Below are 17,502 nucleotides of genomic sequence, written 5' to 3'. Positions count from 1 at the left end.
ATAGATTAAGATGAACTGAAATTTTCAAGGTGACTGATTTGATGCTTGTCAGAAGTTGTTGAGAAAATCTGACTCACTCTAGTGGTCTCTTGAAACCTTAAAAAATATTACAAAAACTCTACCCAGTACCCCTGAGAGATGCAATATAAATATCTATAGAAAAATAAGCAAATAATTGCCAGTGATTATGAAGTAGAAAATGCAAAAAACTTTTCACGTAAAGGAATTACCCCATTAAATAATTACCGAGCTCAAGAAAGGAGCAATTCTCCTGGACCCATACCTGTTGGTTGTATATCCAGAGAGCTAATTCATCAGGAAATTTTCTAAACATATTTTTATTAGTAAAACTTAAGTTCCCTTATCATTACATGGTAACCCAGAAGATGGAAAAGACATACAAATGGACTCAGTTAGCCTGCTGCAGTAACATTCCAGTTTGAGTATGTGGACTATTTATTTTAGCATGCTCAAGCCTTTTGGAATTAATCTCCAACTCTTCAGTTGAAGCATGTGAAAGTAAGTAAAAATGGAAAGTCTAGGAAAGATAAAAATGAAGACTGATTTACCACTAAAAAAATCACTGAAAATACAGATTGTTATTTTGGCTATCCATTATCAGTAATTATAGTAAACTAAACATCTCAATAGAACAGCCTGAGCTCTAAACATGGTGGAAGAATCAAAGACTTTAAAACACCTCATCTTAAGGAAGAGAAAAAGAAATAGGAATGTTTTTCCTTCTTCCTGTTCTTCTTTTGCTCAAATATTTCTACCATGAGGGGTAATGAGAATAATAAAATTGAGATAAAACACTCTATTCCAGATTGGTTTTGACCAATTGAGGAGTGGAATAAAATTAAAACACTTCACACTGGGATCCATTCCTCTCTTATCCTATACCTGTTAAGTCCTCTCGTACCTCTTTATGAATTAAAAAAAAATTTTTTCCCATACATTAAGCTTCCATGAGAATTTTAGGAAGTATTAAGAATTTGGTGATATTGTAAGCCTGAATGTCTTAAACTCAGTCCTATTGACATTTAGGGCCAGATAAGTCTTTGCTGTGGAATTGTCCTGTGCATCTTAGGATAATTAAAAACATCCCTAGATTCTACTCACGAGACATCAGTAGCACATCTATTCCCCATTGAGACAACCAAAAATGTCCCAAGACATTGCCAAATGTCCCCTAGCAGGCAAATGATGCCCAGTTGAGAACCAAGGTTATAGAGTAAAATCATACAGGATTTAAAATTTTCTTGTCAACAGGTAGAAGCTGAGGAGTTTTTCTGCTTTATCAGAAAAACAAACATCTTAATAGGTAGGAAGAGACAAAGAATGATATGATTGTGTACATTTCACTGCTTATGTCTATATAGCACAGAAGAATTTGAACAGTGAATACATCAACAAATGCATATTGTTTAATCCAACAAATATGATCCTGCATACTGTAGTTGTTTGTTTCTTGTTGAATTGGAATTAGTTGCCAGTATTTAAAATTGAAATTATTTCACTAAAATACCTCAATTATGACTTCTGAAAAATCGGAAGTTCTAGCAAAATTATCCTTAATTCCCCTAAATATAATTCACTGGATGTTGCCTTCTTTAAATACGACATGTGCCCTCTATTTTATCACAAATTTTAATTTGCAATACATTACCTACGTAGTCCCTATAATCATTTGAATTTGAAAATCAAATAAGTAAGTAATCTAGTGTTTAATCAAAAGCTCAATTAACTTTAAGGAATGAATTATAAGCTCCAAAAATTAGGAAGAAAAGGAGAAGGATTAGTTGAGAAGGGCTCTTGGTGAGAGAAGAAAGAGGATGATTTATTATTTTCTTCAGTGCAATGTAGCTGGGTATTAGGTATTATTGTAGCTTTCTAGAGTATTAGCTTATTAGGAACTCTTTTGAGCTTTTCTTTAAAAAAAAAGATTTTATTTATTCATTTGGCAGAGTGAGAGAGAGAGAGAGAGGGAGAGCACAAGCAGGGGGAGTGGCAGACAGAGGGAGAGGGAGAAGCAAGCTCCCCGCTGAGCAGGGAGCCCAATTTGGGGCTGGCGCTGGATCCCAGAATCCTGGGATCATGATCTGAACCAAAGGCAGACGCTTAAGTGACTGAGCCACCCAGGCACCCCTCTTTTGAGCTTCTCAGTAACTCTTTATTTTTAAACTTGCCACAGAAAAACCAAAACAGTATGCAATGATTACTATCTGAGCTGCAATCATAATATACCGGAAAGATCAGATGAATAAGCTGTGGGCAAGAGTCACATTTTAGAGGGTCTTTATGTTTGTCAAATAAATAGGAACTATGGGCCAATTCTTTCACATCACTCAAGGGAACTATTTCTCTCTGAAAAACTAATAATGAAAATTTATACAATGAATGTATATTCTCTAACCAGTAAAGAATATGGTATAAATTTCCACCAGCAATAGGTCATCTGCTTTTATTTATTTTTTTATTTTATATGGCGATTGTGGAAAATTGTGCTTAAATAATATACTCTCTCTAGGAGTCTTTTGAAACTAATCGCAGGTGTTGGTTTTGGGGTGAGTGTAGAATAAATAGAGAAGTTTAGAGTTCAATTTCTTAGTACTACTCTGAAAAACTGCCTTGTGAGTCATAATGAATAGTGATCTTATATTGACTCAAATTGAGACAGGGTGGTTCCATATAAGCATGAAATGATATTTAGAGAAGTTTTAAAAATCTAATTTTTTTATGGAGCCAAGAATTCTGAGAAAAGAGTTTTTTGTTCAGGAGTGGTGACTCTGGTGTAATTTTTTAAATAAATATAAGTTCTTATCTATAAACTACATATTAATCATCCTTGGATATATTTTACTTTTGATTTAGCACAGGCCTGTCCTGCTTCAGGAAAGAAAACCAAATAAGGTACTATTTGAAATAATTTCAGAAATATTTTGTTATTTGCATCTAGTTGTGAAATGTATGCAAATAAAAGATATTTTGGAATGTTTCAAAATGTTAATACTTTCAAATCATTTGAAGGCAAAGGTAGTCATTTATAGTTGGAAAACCATTAACTCAATGAGCAAATATTTAAAGTAAGAACACTGTTTACCAACCCTTAGCTTTTTGCTTTAGTTGTCCTGATCAAACAGACATTGGGACTAACCCATGTAACTTTTAGTGAGGAGAAAGAAGTATTATAGCTCCTTTTTGGGGGACAAGCAAAACATTACTGTACTTTAAGAATTGACTTTTTTAGAAGTTTTAATTCATATAGATTTTACACATAACCAAGAAAAATAATATTATGGCTTAGATGACATCTTTAATATTTATAATTTACAGTAGACTGAAAGCTTCCTAATTAATTTTTGATTAGTGTTTTTAGTTATTACTGACTTTCTTCACAGAATGAAGGCACTGTATTCTAATCTGGTGTTTTTTCCTTTTTAAAAAAATACATTAATACTTCTTAGCAGTGCTTTCTGCTATGAGAAATGGAAAACTTAGCTAATAGTAACTTAAATAAATGAGTTCTTTTTTCGTGCAAAATAGCTTGAAAGTAGGCAGCAACTGGCCTAAGTTCATTTTAGCTGGTAATTTCTTTGGATAGTGATGGCTCACTTCTGTATTTAAGGTAAAAGAAAGAAGAAGATGTACCAGTCACATTTCCTTCCTTTTATTAAGAGTATACAAGCCTCTTTAGTAACTTCCTTCTGTGTCCCAGAAGCCAGAACTATGTCACATGGCGTTCCCAACTGTAAAGAACACTGGGGAATTGAATGCTTGTATCTCCAAACCTTTACAGTTACAAACAACAAAGTTGAGAGAGAGTATTGGCCACAGTCCATGCCTAACTAATAATTTGATGGAATGTCAATGGAATTAAAGTATCAATATTTTAAAGAAGTAAAATTTCCCCAATAGACTCACTCAAATTTCTAGCAGGTTTTTCTGGTGGAAATTGACAAGCTATTTCTAATGTTTTCATGGAAAATCAAGGGCCAGGAATAATCAAGTCAATCTTGGATAAGAACAAAGCTGGAGGATTTATAAACCAGATACAAACTTTATTATTTAACAATAGCAGTTAAGACTAAGGTATTAACAGAAAGATAGACAAATAGAACAATGAAGCAGAATGGTTTTCAGAAAGTAACCACACTTATATTATCTCTTGATTTGTGCCAAAGGCAACATGATAATGCAGAGGGAGAAGGATGGTCATTTCAACACATCGTTCTGGGTTAGTTAAAAATCTGGGTGGGTATAAAAATAAAACTGTGATTTCTACTGTATACCACACACAGAAAATCAGCTCAAGATAGATTGTAAATTTTTTTTTTAAAGATTTTATTTATTTATTCGACAGAGATAGAGACAGCCAGCTAGAGAGGGAACACAGGCAGGGGGAGTGGGAGAGGAAGAAGCAGGCTCCTAGCGGAGGAGCCTGATGTGGGGCTCGATCCCATAACGCCGGGATCACGCCCTGAGCCGAAGGCAGACGCTTAACCGCTGTGCCACCCAGGCGCCCCAGATTGTAAATTTAATATGAAATCTAAAACAATAAAACTTTTGGGAAACTTTTAGAATCTCTATCTCTGTCTCTTGCCTTTCTTTAAGAAGTACCTAAAAGTTCAAGTCCCTCGCCATTTTGTTAGCAGGGGCTACATTTAGTTTCTTGGAAGGTGCACAATTAATTGCTTGTGTTATGAGAGCTGGGTAGATCTGAGAGCAATGAGTGTAAGTGGGTCTCTAAAGTCAATGTATTGATTGTATTCCCGCCACCTCTGTGCTTTTAGTCTCATTGCATATCCAGGAAACTGTAAAGGAGATTTTGTGGTATTTGTGTGGCCTCAGCTGGTAGCAGATGTCTGGAACTACTCAGGTTTGTTTAGACCATCTAAGGTTTTATGATTGACTGCTTAATTAAAAAATTATGTTGAAAGAAACCTTTCTTATTTATTTTTGTCCATTGCTTTTCATGGCCAGGACACCAATGTATAGATGTTTCAGGTTCATGTTTCCTAGAGGAAATACTCTCTCTCAACTTTGTTGTTTGTAACTGTAAAGGTTTGGAGATACAAGCATTCAATTTCCCAGTGTTCTTTACAGTTGGGAATGCCATGTGACATAGTTCTGGCTTCTGGGACACAGAAGGAAGGTACTAAAGAGGCTTGTATACTCTTAATAAAAGGAAGGAAATGTGACTGGTACATCTTCTTCTTTCTTTTACCTTAAATACAGAAGTGAGCCATCACTATCCAAAGAAATTACCAGCTAAAATGAACTTAGGCCAGTTGCTGCCTACTTTCAAGCTATTTTGCACGAAAAAAGAACTCATTCATTTAAGTTACTATTAGCTAAGTTTTCCATTTCTCATAGCAGAAACCACTGCTATTAAGAAATTATGCAAATGTCATTCATTTGTCCATGCAATAAATACTTTTTGTTTAAATGTACAAGTAACGAAAGCTCTTTCTTTGAAGAATGATTCTGAGACAGACAAGTGATTACAGTACAGGATGAAAAGTGGTGAGTGCTGTTATCAGGGTGATGGAGATGCAATGCTGTGGGAGTTTAGGGAAATTCCTTCCAGCTGAGGGATCAGGGGTAATTTTGTGGAGAAACTCACAGGGATAAGTAGTTAAGGGTTCTAGGGATAGGTAGCTAAAATTTGGAACCATGGAGATGTAGTATGAGGCATACTGATGGTGGAAAGACCATGAACAGAGTGATAGAGGCATGAAATGGTCATACTCTAATCACTAGGTATAATTTAATTTGCATCATTCACAATTGTTAAAACATGACAAACTGTTTAGAAATTATTCTTTCACATCCTGCCTGTTAAATATAATCTTCAATGCAAAAAGGCAGTACTTCAATACCACAATAAAAAGTGCACATATTCTTGGGGTGCCTGGGTGGCTCAGTCAGTTGGGCGTCTGCCTTCAGCTCAGGTCATGATCCCAGGGTCCTGGGATCGAGTCCCGCATTGGGCTCCCTGCTCACTTCTCCCTCTCCCTCTCCCTCTGCCATTCCCCTTACTTATGCTCTCTGGCTCTATCTCTAAAAAAAAAAAAAAAAAAAAGCGCACATATTCTTATATAGCACATGTATTGAAGCCAGTGTGACTACGTGCTCTAGTTTCTCTAACAAGAATAAGCCAGAGAAGCTCACAGCAAAAGTAGGTTGCATAGGATGAATAGGTATTTCATATCGCCTGACATTCTCTCTTGCAGTAACTTAATTTTATTTTATATGAAGTAGGTCATTTTGTACAGATAGAACTTTTCTGTTGTGCACAATTCTCCCTTGACATCCATGTCATATTAGCTGCTTGTTGTAATATTTTTTTCTCTAGTTCTCAGCAGTTTGTCTGCCATCTCAATTTGTAGAATCATGGAATTTTGCCTCTGTTACATATTACAGATTGGTACCAGCAATGATTACCTACCTGTATTGTCAATTTTTAATACTCAAAGACATCAAAAGGAATTTTTCTTTCTGTATTTCATTCAGAGCATATTAAAACAACATATTTATTTATAGAATTATATCAATTTCACTTTCTGTGAAAATTTATGAAGTAGGTCAAACAGGAAAGAAAAACAACTTGATAAGGAGTTTGAAGATAATATTAGTTTAGCAAAGGATAAATTGTATAGAATTGACCGAACCACATCTATCTCATTGTCAATTTTTTTTTTTTTTGTAGTTCTTCCCATCAATGTTAGATAAATATAACGAGCATAGAAAGATTCTGGTATTGACATCTGAAACCCAAGCCAGATAGATGCAGCTTATTTGAACTGTGTGGGAAAATAGAGTTTGTGAGAGTCTATCTTGAAAGGAGAGTCTTGTATAGAATAAGATGCCATTTGGAGTTCAAGATTTGCACGCTGTCTTTTTATTCCTCCTCTTTTGGAGAAGCCATAACAGGTCAAAAACACAGGTGTAATTAGGAAATTAGTTGGACGAGGGCGGTTAGTAGTTGGAATTTGTAAATATATAGGAATAAGTCACATCAGAGCTCCTGAAATTGTTGCATTCTTGTATAGCTTTTTTTTTTTTTGCCTTGAGTTCAACAATTGTCTGTTTTTCTTTGCATAATTTTCAATGTAAATATTACTTAACCACCTCTAAATGTTTCTCCAGGACTATATAATTTCTTCTGAATGTGCTTTAACTTGAAGCTTATGTCCTTGGAGCCTCCCTTTCTCATTATCCTGGGATTTGGGTTTTTTCCCTCTGTTGTGGCAGCTTTAGTTTTCTGGATCTTTTCCTGTTTCACTTCTTCATTTCACTGAAACATACTCCTTGAGAGATCCTGAGAAAAGGCAAAAGGGCAGTAAATCTTCTGAAAGCATGAGAACTATATGTTTAAAAATGTATATATCCTACTCTACACTATTTTGAGAGCACGGTTCAGCATAGAATTCTAAATTGAAAGTTATTTTCTTTCAGTGATTGAGAGGGTCCTCCATTGTCTTGCTTGTAGTATGACTGCCAAAGAATTCAATGCCATTTCTTTCTTGAACTTTCATAACAACATGCTTTGTCATGGATCATTTTTCCATCTCTTTTCCTGAACACTTGGTGAATTTTCTAATAAAAAATCTCATATCCTTCAGATATCCTTCTAGAATCTTCTTGGAACTATTTTCTTGATAACGTACTCCTCTTATTTTTTCTGTTCCTTCTTTCTAAAACTGCACTTACTCAGATATTGCATGTCCTGAACTGACCCACTTGCCATTCTGTTTGCCATCTTTCTTTTTCCCTTAATTTCTCAAAGATTTCCTCAACTCTATCTCCTAAATATCATTTTTCTTCAGTCATGACTTTTAGATTTAGTCAGGGATACTGTATTTCTAAAAAAAAGTCTTTTTGTTTTAATTTGTTTTAGATATTTTCTTTTGACCATTCCTACAACAAAAATAGAACAAATCATTAAATTGTGATATATCCATACAGGTGAGTACTATATAATAATAGAATGAGTAAACAATAGCCAACATAGCTATCACGTGAAGACTCTGAGATTTAATAACCGGGACCTATCCCATAAATTTGTTGTATAAAAGACATATTCACAGAAGAAAGCATACAATATAATTTCATGTGTATAAATTTCAAGAAGGACCGAAAGGTGAACAGTAGATTGGTTTGATAATTATTCATAAGTGGTATAATTAAAAACTGGATAGGAATCATAGGTACCAGAGTGGTGGTGGCTGCTTCTGAGGGAATATGGCAGGAATGGGTACACGAGGAGCTTTCAATTACTGTTCACCAGGAGATTAGTACCTGGGTATCATCATATACTTATGGAGATGAACAGAAATAGTCTAAACATTCTTTTGTTTATATGATTTTCTTCCAAATTAAAGAAAACAAAGCAGCTGAACGGTCAGGATGTTGAATGTTTCATGTGTGAGATGTAGATATAAAGGAGTGAGGGCAAGCTATAATGAACATAAGGAAGGAAGATGAGAAGGAAACTTCCAAAAGAAAAGAGATACTAAGTAGGAGAGGCTTTATATGCAGTGGTCTGCACAATTAAATAGAAAGAAGAACATTGACTCCATCACCTGATATGAGGTGAAAAGGAGTAAATACCTATGTGAAAATGCTACAGGAAAAGCTGTCCATCAGGGGTAAATTTTGAAAGCTTTATCAGTCATATGACTGGGCAAAACAGGAGGGAAATATGTTGGGAGATAATAGATAGGAGGCACAACCTTTGGTTCTGGAATGAGGTAAACAGGACTAGTCCTTAAATTCTGTGCCAGGACAGTACGCAATTGGCTCTAAAAGAGTTTAGTTCATGACTGACAATGCAGCTTGTGTTTAGGTTGTGGGGACGGTAAACAGTTATTTCTCTTGTGGTCAGCTTAATGGGAGCAACTGGGAGCAAAGCAACCTCTAATTAGTGGCTCTTTCTATGGGGAAGGATGAGTTTTAGTTCAATTTCAACTAGTTCAATTTCAACTCAAGGATGAGTTTGGCCCTTTGACTTAGGTATTTATTATTTATTCTTCGTAGTCCCAATGGCCTGGTGATGCTAGTGGGTTTCCATTTCTGACACTGGGTATCTCTCAGACTTTGTAACCGATGTACATACAAGTGACCTGGAATGATTTCTGTTGTCACGGCTCTGAAATAGGCTACCTGGATATTTCTAAGATGCAATTGATTTGGTCACTTTTCTGCCCTCTCATAACTTTCTATTTGAGAACAGAGGGAAGGATCATCAATAAAAGTATTTCTCTTACCTCTCTGCTTGGCTAAATCCTGTTCACCCATCAGGTTCTAGGTTTTACATGACTACATTTGGGAAACGCACCTTAGTCTCTCATATCTGATTTAGATCCTCCCCTTTTTTTCCCCTTCAGTGCCCCATCTTTTTTCTGTCAGAACACAAATCTCCCTACACCGTCATTGCTGGCTTCACTGAAATTTCAATGTTTAGTCAATTTCCTCCAGATAACTTAAAATATCTTTTGCCAGTAGCTATGGCCTGCAGCTGTCTCAGGAAAACACTATTATCAAACATTTTATTAATGCTCATCTCTGCACAATTCTGTATTAAGACAACTTTATGACATATAATTTGAAAAGTTTTCTTTTCATGATTGGCAGCTAAAACTGACAAGGGTCAACCAGTCAACACTGACTTGTTGAAAGAATAACTTCATCTTGAACTGAGAAGAGGTGACAGGCATGTGTTTCCATACTGTTACTAAGAGAAGGTAAGTATGATTTTCTTCCCAGCTAAGGCAATACAACTAAAATACTGAAACTGTCAGGCTAAGCTAATCAGGAGTAGGCTGGGTCAGTATTTGGTAATGTCTCTGAGGAACACCTACTGTAGAATAGCTATTTTAAGTAATAATTCAGCAACAAGATCTTGAGTCAGCCTACTGGCCAGAGGTTCAGAGAATGCTATACCAGTGGAAATGCTATCTTAACGGTGGTCTCTTATACTTGTGATTATTATTCATCATGGGAGACTTGACTTTCCCAAGCAAGGTGAGTCAGCCACTGCAGTCATAGAAGCAGGAGGAACTCAAACTGAAACCTGTCAAGAGAACACAGTTTGCAATTTTGTCAGTAAGGTCACAATTTGTACTTCATTTTTTCCCTCTACTCTCCCAATGCCTGAGGTGTTCTGAAGAAAAGAGGACAGGCAGAAGAGGCTACTGGCTTTATGCCAGAATGGAAGAGGTATTATTTAAAAATCATAAACAAATGCTAACAGGGAAAAAAATCCACTAAACTGCATATTTGATATCTCATGGGAAAATATAAAGTAGAAGTAAGCTTTGTTCTGAAGAGTGTAAATGGGACAGTTTTTAAAAGAGCCAAATATTTAGTAATATACTGTTAATGATCTTATAGAAACTGACCTACTGTGTTAAGTAGTGATTTATATTTCTGTGGGGGGGGGAAACTATTATATATAACTATTTAAAACTTCCATCCTCGGGCGCCTGGGTGGCTCAGTCATTAAGCGTCTGCCTTCAGCTCAGGGCATGATCCCAGAGTCCTGGATCGAGCCCCATATCAGGCTCCTCCACTGGGAGCCTGCTTCTTCCTCTCCCACTCCCCCTGCTTGTGTTCCCTCTCTTGCTGGCTGTCTCTCTCTGTGTCAAATAAATAAATAAAATCTTAAAAATAAAATAAAATAAAATAAAACTTCCATCCTCTTCACTGAGGAAGGTTTTTGTATTTATTTTTGTATTTATTTCCTTGACTCCTGTTGGCCTAGGTGATGGATGAAGACACAACATGATTAGATCTGGAGCAGTACTGATAAGCAAATGACAGGTAAACTTTTAAGGAGTGTGAAGACATGTTGGCACAGATTCTAAGCCAAAATAGACTCCATTGGTGGATATTAAGAAAAGAGAGTATCTGCAAAGTGAGTATAGTGGGCAGGAATGGAGTGACAGTACATGCTTGTACATGAAAGACTAAGAGTATGTGAATGGCCAGAAAGTTATGGAGAAAGCAACAGGGAGATTTGAGATTTGGGATTAGCTTCTCTAATGAGTAAATAGTTTGAGAGATTGGTAATCAATAGCTTCATTGTAGACTGAAGTTAATGGTGACTTTTTAATACATTTTTGGATGTCAGACTAGTAGGTAAACTTGTTTGTCTGTTGCTCTTAAACCAACATGAATATTTTTATTTTATATATCACCCACTCCATATTATCAATTCTCATAGTCAATCATTAGGAATTTAAGGCCACAGAATTAAATAAAACTGTATTAAACCTTAGGTGCTATGTTAGAGTACTTCATATAATTGAGAACAAATTTCAAAGAATCTGAAAACACAGATAATCAGGTTTGAATTTTTATAATTCTGATTACTTTTCCAGATATCAAAAATGTAAAAGATTAAAAAGTGATTATTGAAAAGGTCATTAATAGACCGGTTCAACAGCAAATGAAGATTTCCTGATTTTTCTTTGCTATTTTAAAAAAGTTCTAATAGTCCCTAAATTAGGAAAAGGTGTTTTTTACTGGGCTTAAAATAATAGTTTAGAAGAAAAGAATTTTCCAATAACTCACTCATAAATCAATTTGATCATCTTTAAGACTTAAATTATTTTTTAAAGATTTTGTTTATTTTTTTTTTTCAGAGAGAGAGAGATACAGAAAGAGAGAGCACAAGCAGGGGGCGCAGCAGAGGCAGAGGGAGAAGCAGGCTCTCTGCTGAGCAAGGACCCTTATGTGGGACTCGATCCCAGACCATGGGATTATGACCTGAGCCGAAGGCAGACACTTACCCGACTGGGCCACCCAGGCATCCCTAAAACTTAAATTATTTTGAATGAAAACTTTCCATGTGGTATTGCAACAGGTTTTCTAATGCTTAAAAATTTAGTATTAATAAGTTTTTGAGAAGTAAATGGGATGGCATTTTGTTCTGGAAGAAACTTGCAAAATTAATATTATAATAAAATCGGAGTAACTACCAAATTAGTGAAAAAATTCTAAATACATGGTCATTCAGAACAAAACTTTCTGTTTCTTTTTGAAAGACACTGAGTTCTGTGGATTTAAGCATAGAATGTGTGGGCTTGCATTGTTCTTAAATTTTACTAAAATTTATTTAAGCAAGCAAATAAGCAATGATATTAAAATATAAAACTTTTTTTGTAAGACAGTGGAAAACATTGATAAGAAATATTTTATGGTAAGTTAAAGTGAGAATGGGGCATTTTTAAAGGGAAAATGTAATTTTGAGGAAAACAATTTAATATTTTGGGGTCTCTATTTACATTTCTGAGCTTTAAAAGTCTGTGGATATGTAAAGTAGCCCTAAGTGCTAATTGATCATTGTAAAAGATTGGTAAACAAAGGAAAACAAATTTTGGCTTTTGCTAACATTTATGTAGGTTTGGTCATTTTGCCAAATCCCACAATTTGTTCTAATTTCAAGGATCATGTAACCGAAATTTGAGCAAACCACCACTGGATGATGTGTGTGTAGAGATATGTGTGTAAAGTGTTAGATATAGCAGAGAGAGTAGTTTTCCCATAAGCCATCTTTAATAGGTTAAGGTGAACTCACTCATTAAAGTGTACCTCTGAAATTCACAATTAGCTCTAAAAGCAAATTTCCTTTTAGGAAAAGAATACAAGACACACAGTTTGTTCGTTGCTATTTCTACTTACCTTCTCTTATTCCTATGTATATAAACAGTAATGAAAGCCATATAAAATTCTGATTAAATTCTTGATTCTTTTCTAAGCCACAGTAAAGTGTAGACTGTTAAACATTTTTAATTACTTATTGGCTCCAAGCTTCAAGCAGTAAGTTGAAGCTTGGTGATACTGTATCCTTATATTTAATTACAAATTGTTTAATTTTTAGATCAAGGACAGAAGCTAGAGATACCGTAATGAAAATAATATCATGTACTATATTTTCATAGAAGACAGGTAATTTTTAAGAATCACATTGACCTAGACTAAAAGCAATTCCAATAGAAGTCTGATGGACTCCATGAAGTCAGATTTCTAAAAATAATATTTCTGAATTTCTAACTTCAGTTCCAATATTCTCTTCTATCTCAATCTTAAATTCTAACTTTAAACCAAACCCTAATCTTGTAGTTTTATGAAATAAACAAAGTAGCAGGGAGATTCCTTGATCATCAGTTCAAACTGGCTTCTTTTGGAGCATGACTTGGGAACTTTGGGTGAAGTGAGAGCTCCTAGGACAGGGTCTGGTCTTATTCAGTAGGTTATGCAAAGAACTCAGCCTCCCTTCCCTTGCTAGAATATTCTTCCACCCTGTCAAAATTCTGCCTCATTCCCCCACTGCCACTGCTTTCAATGGGAAGGTTGGGCGTCGCATATCTTTGAATGTAGTCTGCATGGTTTTTGATCCCCAAATGAGAGGAAATAGCTCTTGTTACTGTGACTACTTCCTGCCTCTTTTTGTAAGACATAAGCATTAAAGAAAGAGTGCTTTGTTCTTCCTACTGCCTTTCATATCATTTCCCTCTTTCTAAATGCATTCAATATTTGAGGAATCCATTCTCCCCTTAATTCTCACGTGCTGCCAGAGGCAATAGAAGATTATTGCAAGAGTTAATCACTGGCCTCTCTTTTGTAATATAGTTCTCAGAAGAAGTTTTCTTACCAGAAAAAATGAACTAAACTCACTTCCTACTGAGAAAAAGATTTTCACTTATTTCTTAGAGCTGAAACGAATACAAATAATCTTTACCCTACAATGAGCTGTAATCTCATACACGTGATTAGTAATTTTGCCACCTATTAAACAATATAGGAAACATATGCATACATCCAATATACCCCGAAAATATGAAGGAATGGTTACTGCTGAAAATAGAAATTATGTACTAGCATAATGCCAGTTAAGTTCTACATTGTATATCAGGGAAGCCTGCTCAGGAAAAAACACTGCTGAATGTGGTCGTGGGGCATAGTTAGGAATAGCTAGGAAAAAGTCAGAATTGAAGCAAAAAGAGAGCAGGTGGCAGGGTTGTAGAGTAAATCTGGAAAGAGGATCTTCAGAGACTACTGGAGCTGGGGTAAGGCATACTGTAGGCCTTCAAATATGTGAAGATGCTCTCTAGATGTGAAGATGCTTTCTAGAAATCCTGGGTCAGTCCCTAAGTAGCTGCCATTGCAAAGAGATTCTTTTCCTATAAAAGTTTTTGCTAGGGTCAGTCCTCTTTTATTAAAAACATGTTCATTTAAATATGTTCATTCAAGTATATTCATTTAAATACATGTGAGGAAGATAAATTTACCTTGGCCAAATACATGTGCAGCCATTAGGAAGATTATCATTGAAACATCGCTCATACCAAACTGTTGCTTATTTGCATAGAATTTATTTATATATACATAGCTGAATTACTTTTAGGGGTCAGTACCTCAAATATTTCTAACTAAGTGGACAATATATCTTGAAGAGCTTAATATTTAAATCATTTTTAGACAATAACAAAAGAGTATTATTTCTTTTTGAAAGTCCTTAAGGTAATGTTGAGTGTAGCATAAGAAACAGCCGTGGATAGGGGCACCTGGGTGGCTCAGTCATTAAGCATCTGCCTTCGGCTCAGGACGTGATCCTGGAGTCCTGGGGTCGAGCCCTGCATCGGTCTCCTCTGCTGGGAGCCTGCTTCTTCCTCTCCCACTCCGCCTGCTTGTGTTCCCTCTCTCGCTGGATGTCTCTCTCTCTCTGTCAAATAAATAAATAAAATCTTAAAAAAAAAAAATAGCCATGGATAAAGTTAGGTATATGGAGAACGTGGAAGCCAGAGCTTGCTTATATGATCCTCTTTGCAATGGGACAATATAGAAAAGCTAGAGATATTGTTAAAGAAATGGGTTAAAAAAAAAAACCCAAACCTATGCAAATACTTAGGCATCTTGCACTCATTGTCCCCAGCAGAATCCAATTATAAAATGTTGCCTATAGCATCTTGCAGCTGCAAACAGGTGAGCCGGAGTAAAGAATAAGTCTGGGTGGCAGAACTAGAAATTGGAGGTAACTCAGTACCCTTAGACAGGACCAAGGAAAATTAAAGGGGAAAGAACAGACGAAATAACAAGGCCAGAAGATGAGTGTTGGTAGCCACAGTCTGTATCTGTACTAAGCAAACTAAGAATTCTGCATGAACACTTGTCCCTGAAGCCCTGTATTCTTCCTCATTCATCACTAACTCTGTAAATATAGCCATAATAACCTGTCTTGGTGATGAATAGCAGTTGTAACGATTCTCACAGATTCCCTTTCTGGACAGACCATGTCAACATATTTGGCCATGTCCAGATCTATTATTATGATGCCAAATCAACCAATAAAATAACAAATATTTTAGTCAAATTGACCTTTTCACATTGACTACATCAGTGATTTTGTGGCTCTTTAAATCTATAACACATATAGGAATTTCCTGGAGTTTGCCCTGGATGATCACCAGAGTAAGCAAGTGGCATGCAATTATGGAAAGATTTTTTTTTTTTTTTGAGAGAGAGCGAGAGCATGCGTGCATGAGTGTGGGAAGGGGGCAGGGGGCAGAGAGAGAGGGAGAGAGAGAGACTCTTAAGCAGGCTGCATGACCAGTGTGGAGCCTGCCTCAGGGCTTGATATCAAATCCCTGCGATCACGACCTGAGCAAAAATCAAGAGATGGACACCTAATTGACTGAGCCACCCAGGTGCCCCTATGAAAAGATCTTTTAAATATATGCATAAATACACCCTAGCCATCATCCCTTCTTTTCACAGTAAGCAACTGTATTACTTTTTATTATCTTTATTATTTTTTAGTCTTTTCTCTATTTTCCCAGTCAAAATTGACAGATAAGGGTGTAAAATTTTAGGGGAATTATAACTGTGTTTTGTCAAGGACATTTTTGTAGGGAACCAGGCTTGTGTTCTTGAGAAACTTTGAGCCCAAAACTGCTAGAGCCCAGAGCTGAAGTAATCAAAGATTAACTAGTCTAGTTCTTAGATTATTGGTGCCCATCCTTCCCCCAACGCACACAACTTCATCATCTTTGCAATTATTGCCTACAACCTGCAGACCCTTGTGGTGCTATGAAGAATACATTCATTCCCTAACAAGCAACAGACCTTCAAATAACTCCTGATTTTATTTTCATTAAACTTATATAAATTTCAGCCATATCCCCAAAGATCTCATGCAATTGTGACACTCTGAACAGTTTTATTTCCTCCTTCTTTCCTTATAGATATATGTGCAATTTTGTTATTTCGATATTTTAACAATTTATGTTATGAAAGTATTAAACCAGTCCAGGAGCATGGGACAGCAGAATGTTACATGCTTTGAGTAGTACCCAGTTTATTATTTTTAATGATTAAAAGATCAAAATAACATATTAAAGTAAGTATATTTGCTTAAACGAAGAACATAAAAAATAGGTGTGAAAAATCTGCATTTGGTGTTATTGAAAATAAAAAATAAGGCTGTGAAATAAAAAAATCTTATAGGATAAAAATATTCACAGCAAATGAAGTATAATAAAGAGTAACCTAAAATGAGTACAAATCAGTGTTTTTTTTTATTTTTTTTAAAAGATTTTAATTATTTATTTGAGAGAGAGAGAGAACAAGAGAGAGCACAAGCAGGGAAGAGAGGGAGAAGAAGGTTCCTTGCAAGCAGGGAGCCAGAGTAAGCAAGTGGCATGCGATTAAGGAAAGATTTTTTTTTTTTTTTGAGAGAGAGAGAGAGAGAGAGAGAGAGAGAGAGAGAGATACTTTCTGGAAAGCCAGAAATGATGTACTGGCTAAAAGGAACTGCTATAAATAGGCCTTTAGCTAGTATGGTGATAAGGTGTGGGGTAGGCCAAGTGTTCTATAGTCCTATGATTAGGTCTCAGTTCTTAGTGTGCTTATGCCTCTGATCTGTGAGCTTCACAATGTTTTCCCTCTCCCTTAGGTGGGAGAGGATGGCTGTAGTAGGCGGGAATTGGGTATTTCCCTTCTCCTATATGGAAGGCTAGAGGGGGCTGCAGTTGGGTGTTTCTTTTTCCCCAGAGCAGTTAGGCTCTGATAATAACCAGCTGGTTAGGCTTGGTTAATTACTTTCCCCTGAGGCCAGTCCTTATTAAGAATAGCAGAGGGCTCTGGTATATTTCAAAATGGCTCCTTTTTCCCTCTCCCTGCCAGGATGCCGGGATTATCCCTGAGAACCTCGTCAAGCTCCTGGAGGTAAGTCTCACAAAATTGTGTGTTTCCCTATGATTGAGTCCTCCTGTAGTTTTTAAATCTCAGATTTGTCTACACTGAGTCTCCAGCAGCTCCTAAATTGCAGTTCAGACTTTCTTACCCTGCACTGGGTCCTGGGGACCCACTCCTGAGTCTCTGTTCTGGTAAGCCCTGACTGCCTGTTTCACCAGCAGGGCTTTTCAGTCTTGGGGGCAGTGGTTTGTCCTGTATCCTCACCTCTCATGGATCCGGGACGAGGTGTTGATTTTT

General features: G+C 36.2%; 1 long non-coding RNA gene across 5 annotated transcripts in view; it reads left to right on the top strand.

The window, feature by feature from the left end:
• Nucleotides 1-17,502, top strand: part of LOC103676622 — a 213,160-nt gene that overhangs the window by 12,479 nt on the left and 183,179 nt on the right. For 3 of the 5 annotated variants that reach the window (XR_005838521.1, XR_005838520.1, XR_572168.2), the window contains 3 exons: nt 9,640-9,749; nt 10,769-10,827; nt 17,194-17,235. This is a non-coding gene — a long non-coding RNA (uncharacterized LOC103676622). The remainder of the gene's footprint in view (nt 1-9,639; nt 9,750-10,768; nt 10,828-17,193; nt 17,236-17,502) is intronic. The other 2 variants (XR_005838519.1, XR_572172.2) reach the window with 1 other exon arrangement.

This window comes from Ursus maritimus, unplaced genomic scaffold (genome assembly GCF_017311325.1).
Source record: "Ursus maritimus isolate PB19 unplaced genomic scaffold, ASM1731132v1 scaffold_3, whole genome shotgun sequence".
Taxonomy (NCBI): domain Eukaryota; kingdom Metazoa; phylum Chordata; class Mammalia; order Carnivora; family Ursidae; genus Ursus; species Ursus maritimus.
This window is presented reverse-complemented; position numbering and strand designations above follow the sequence as displayed.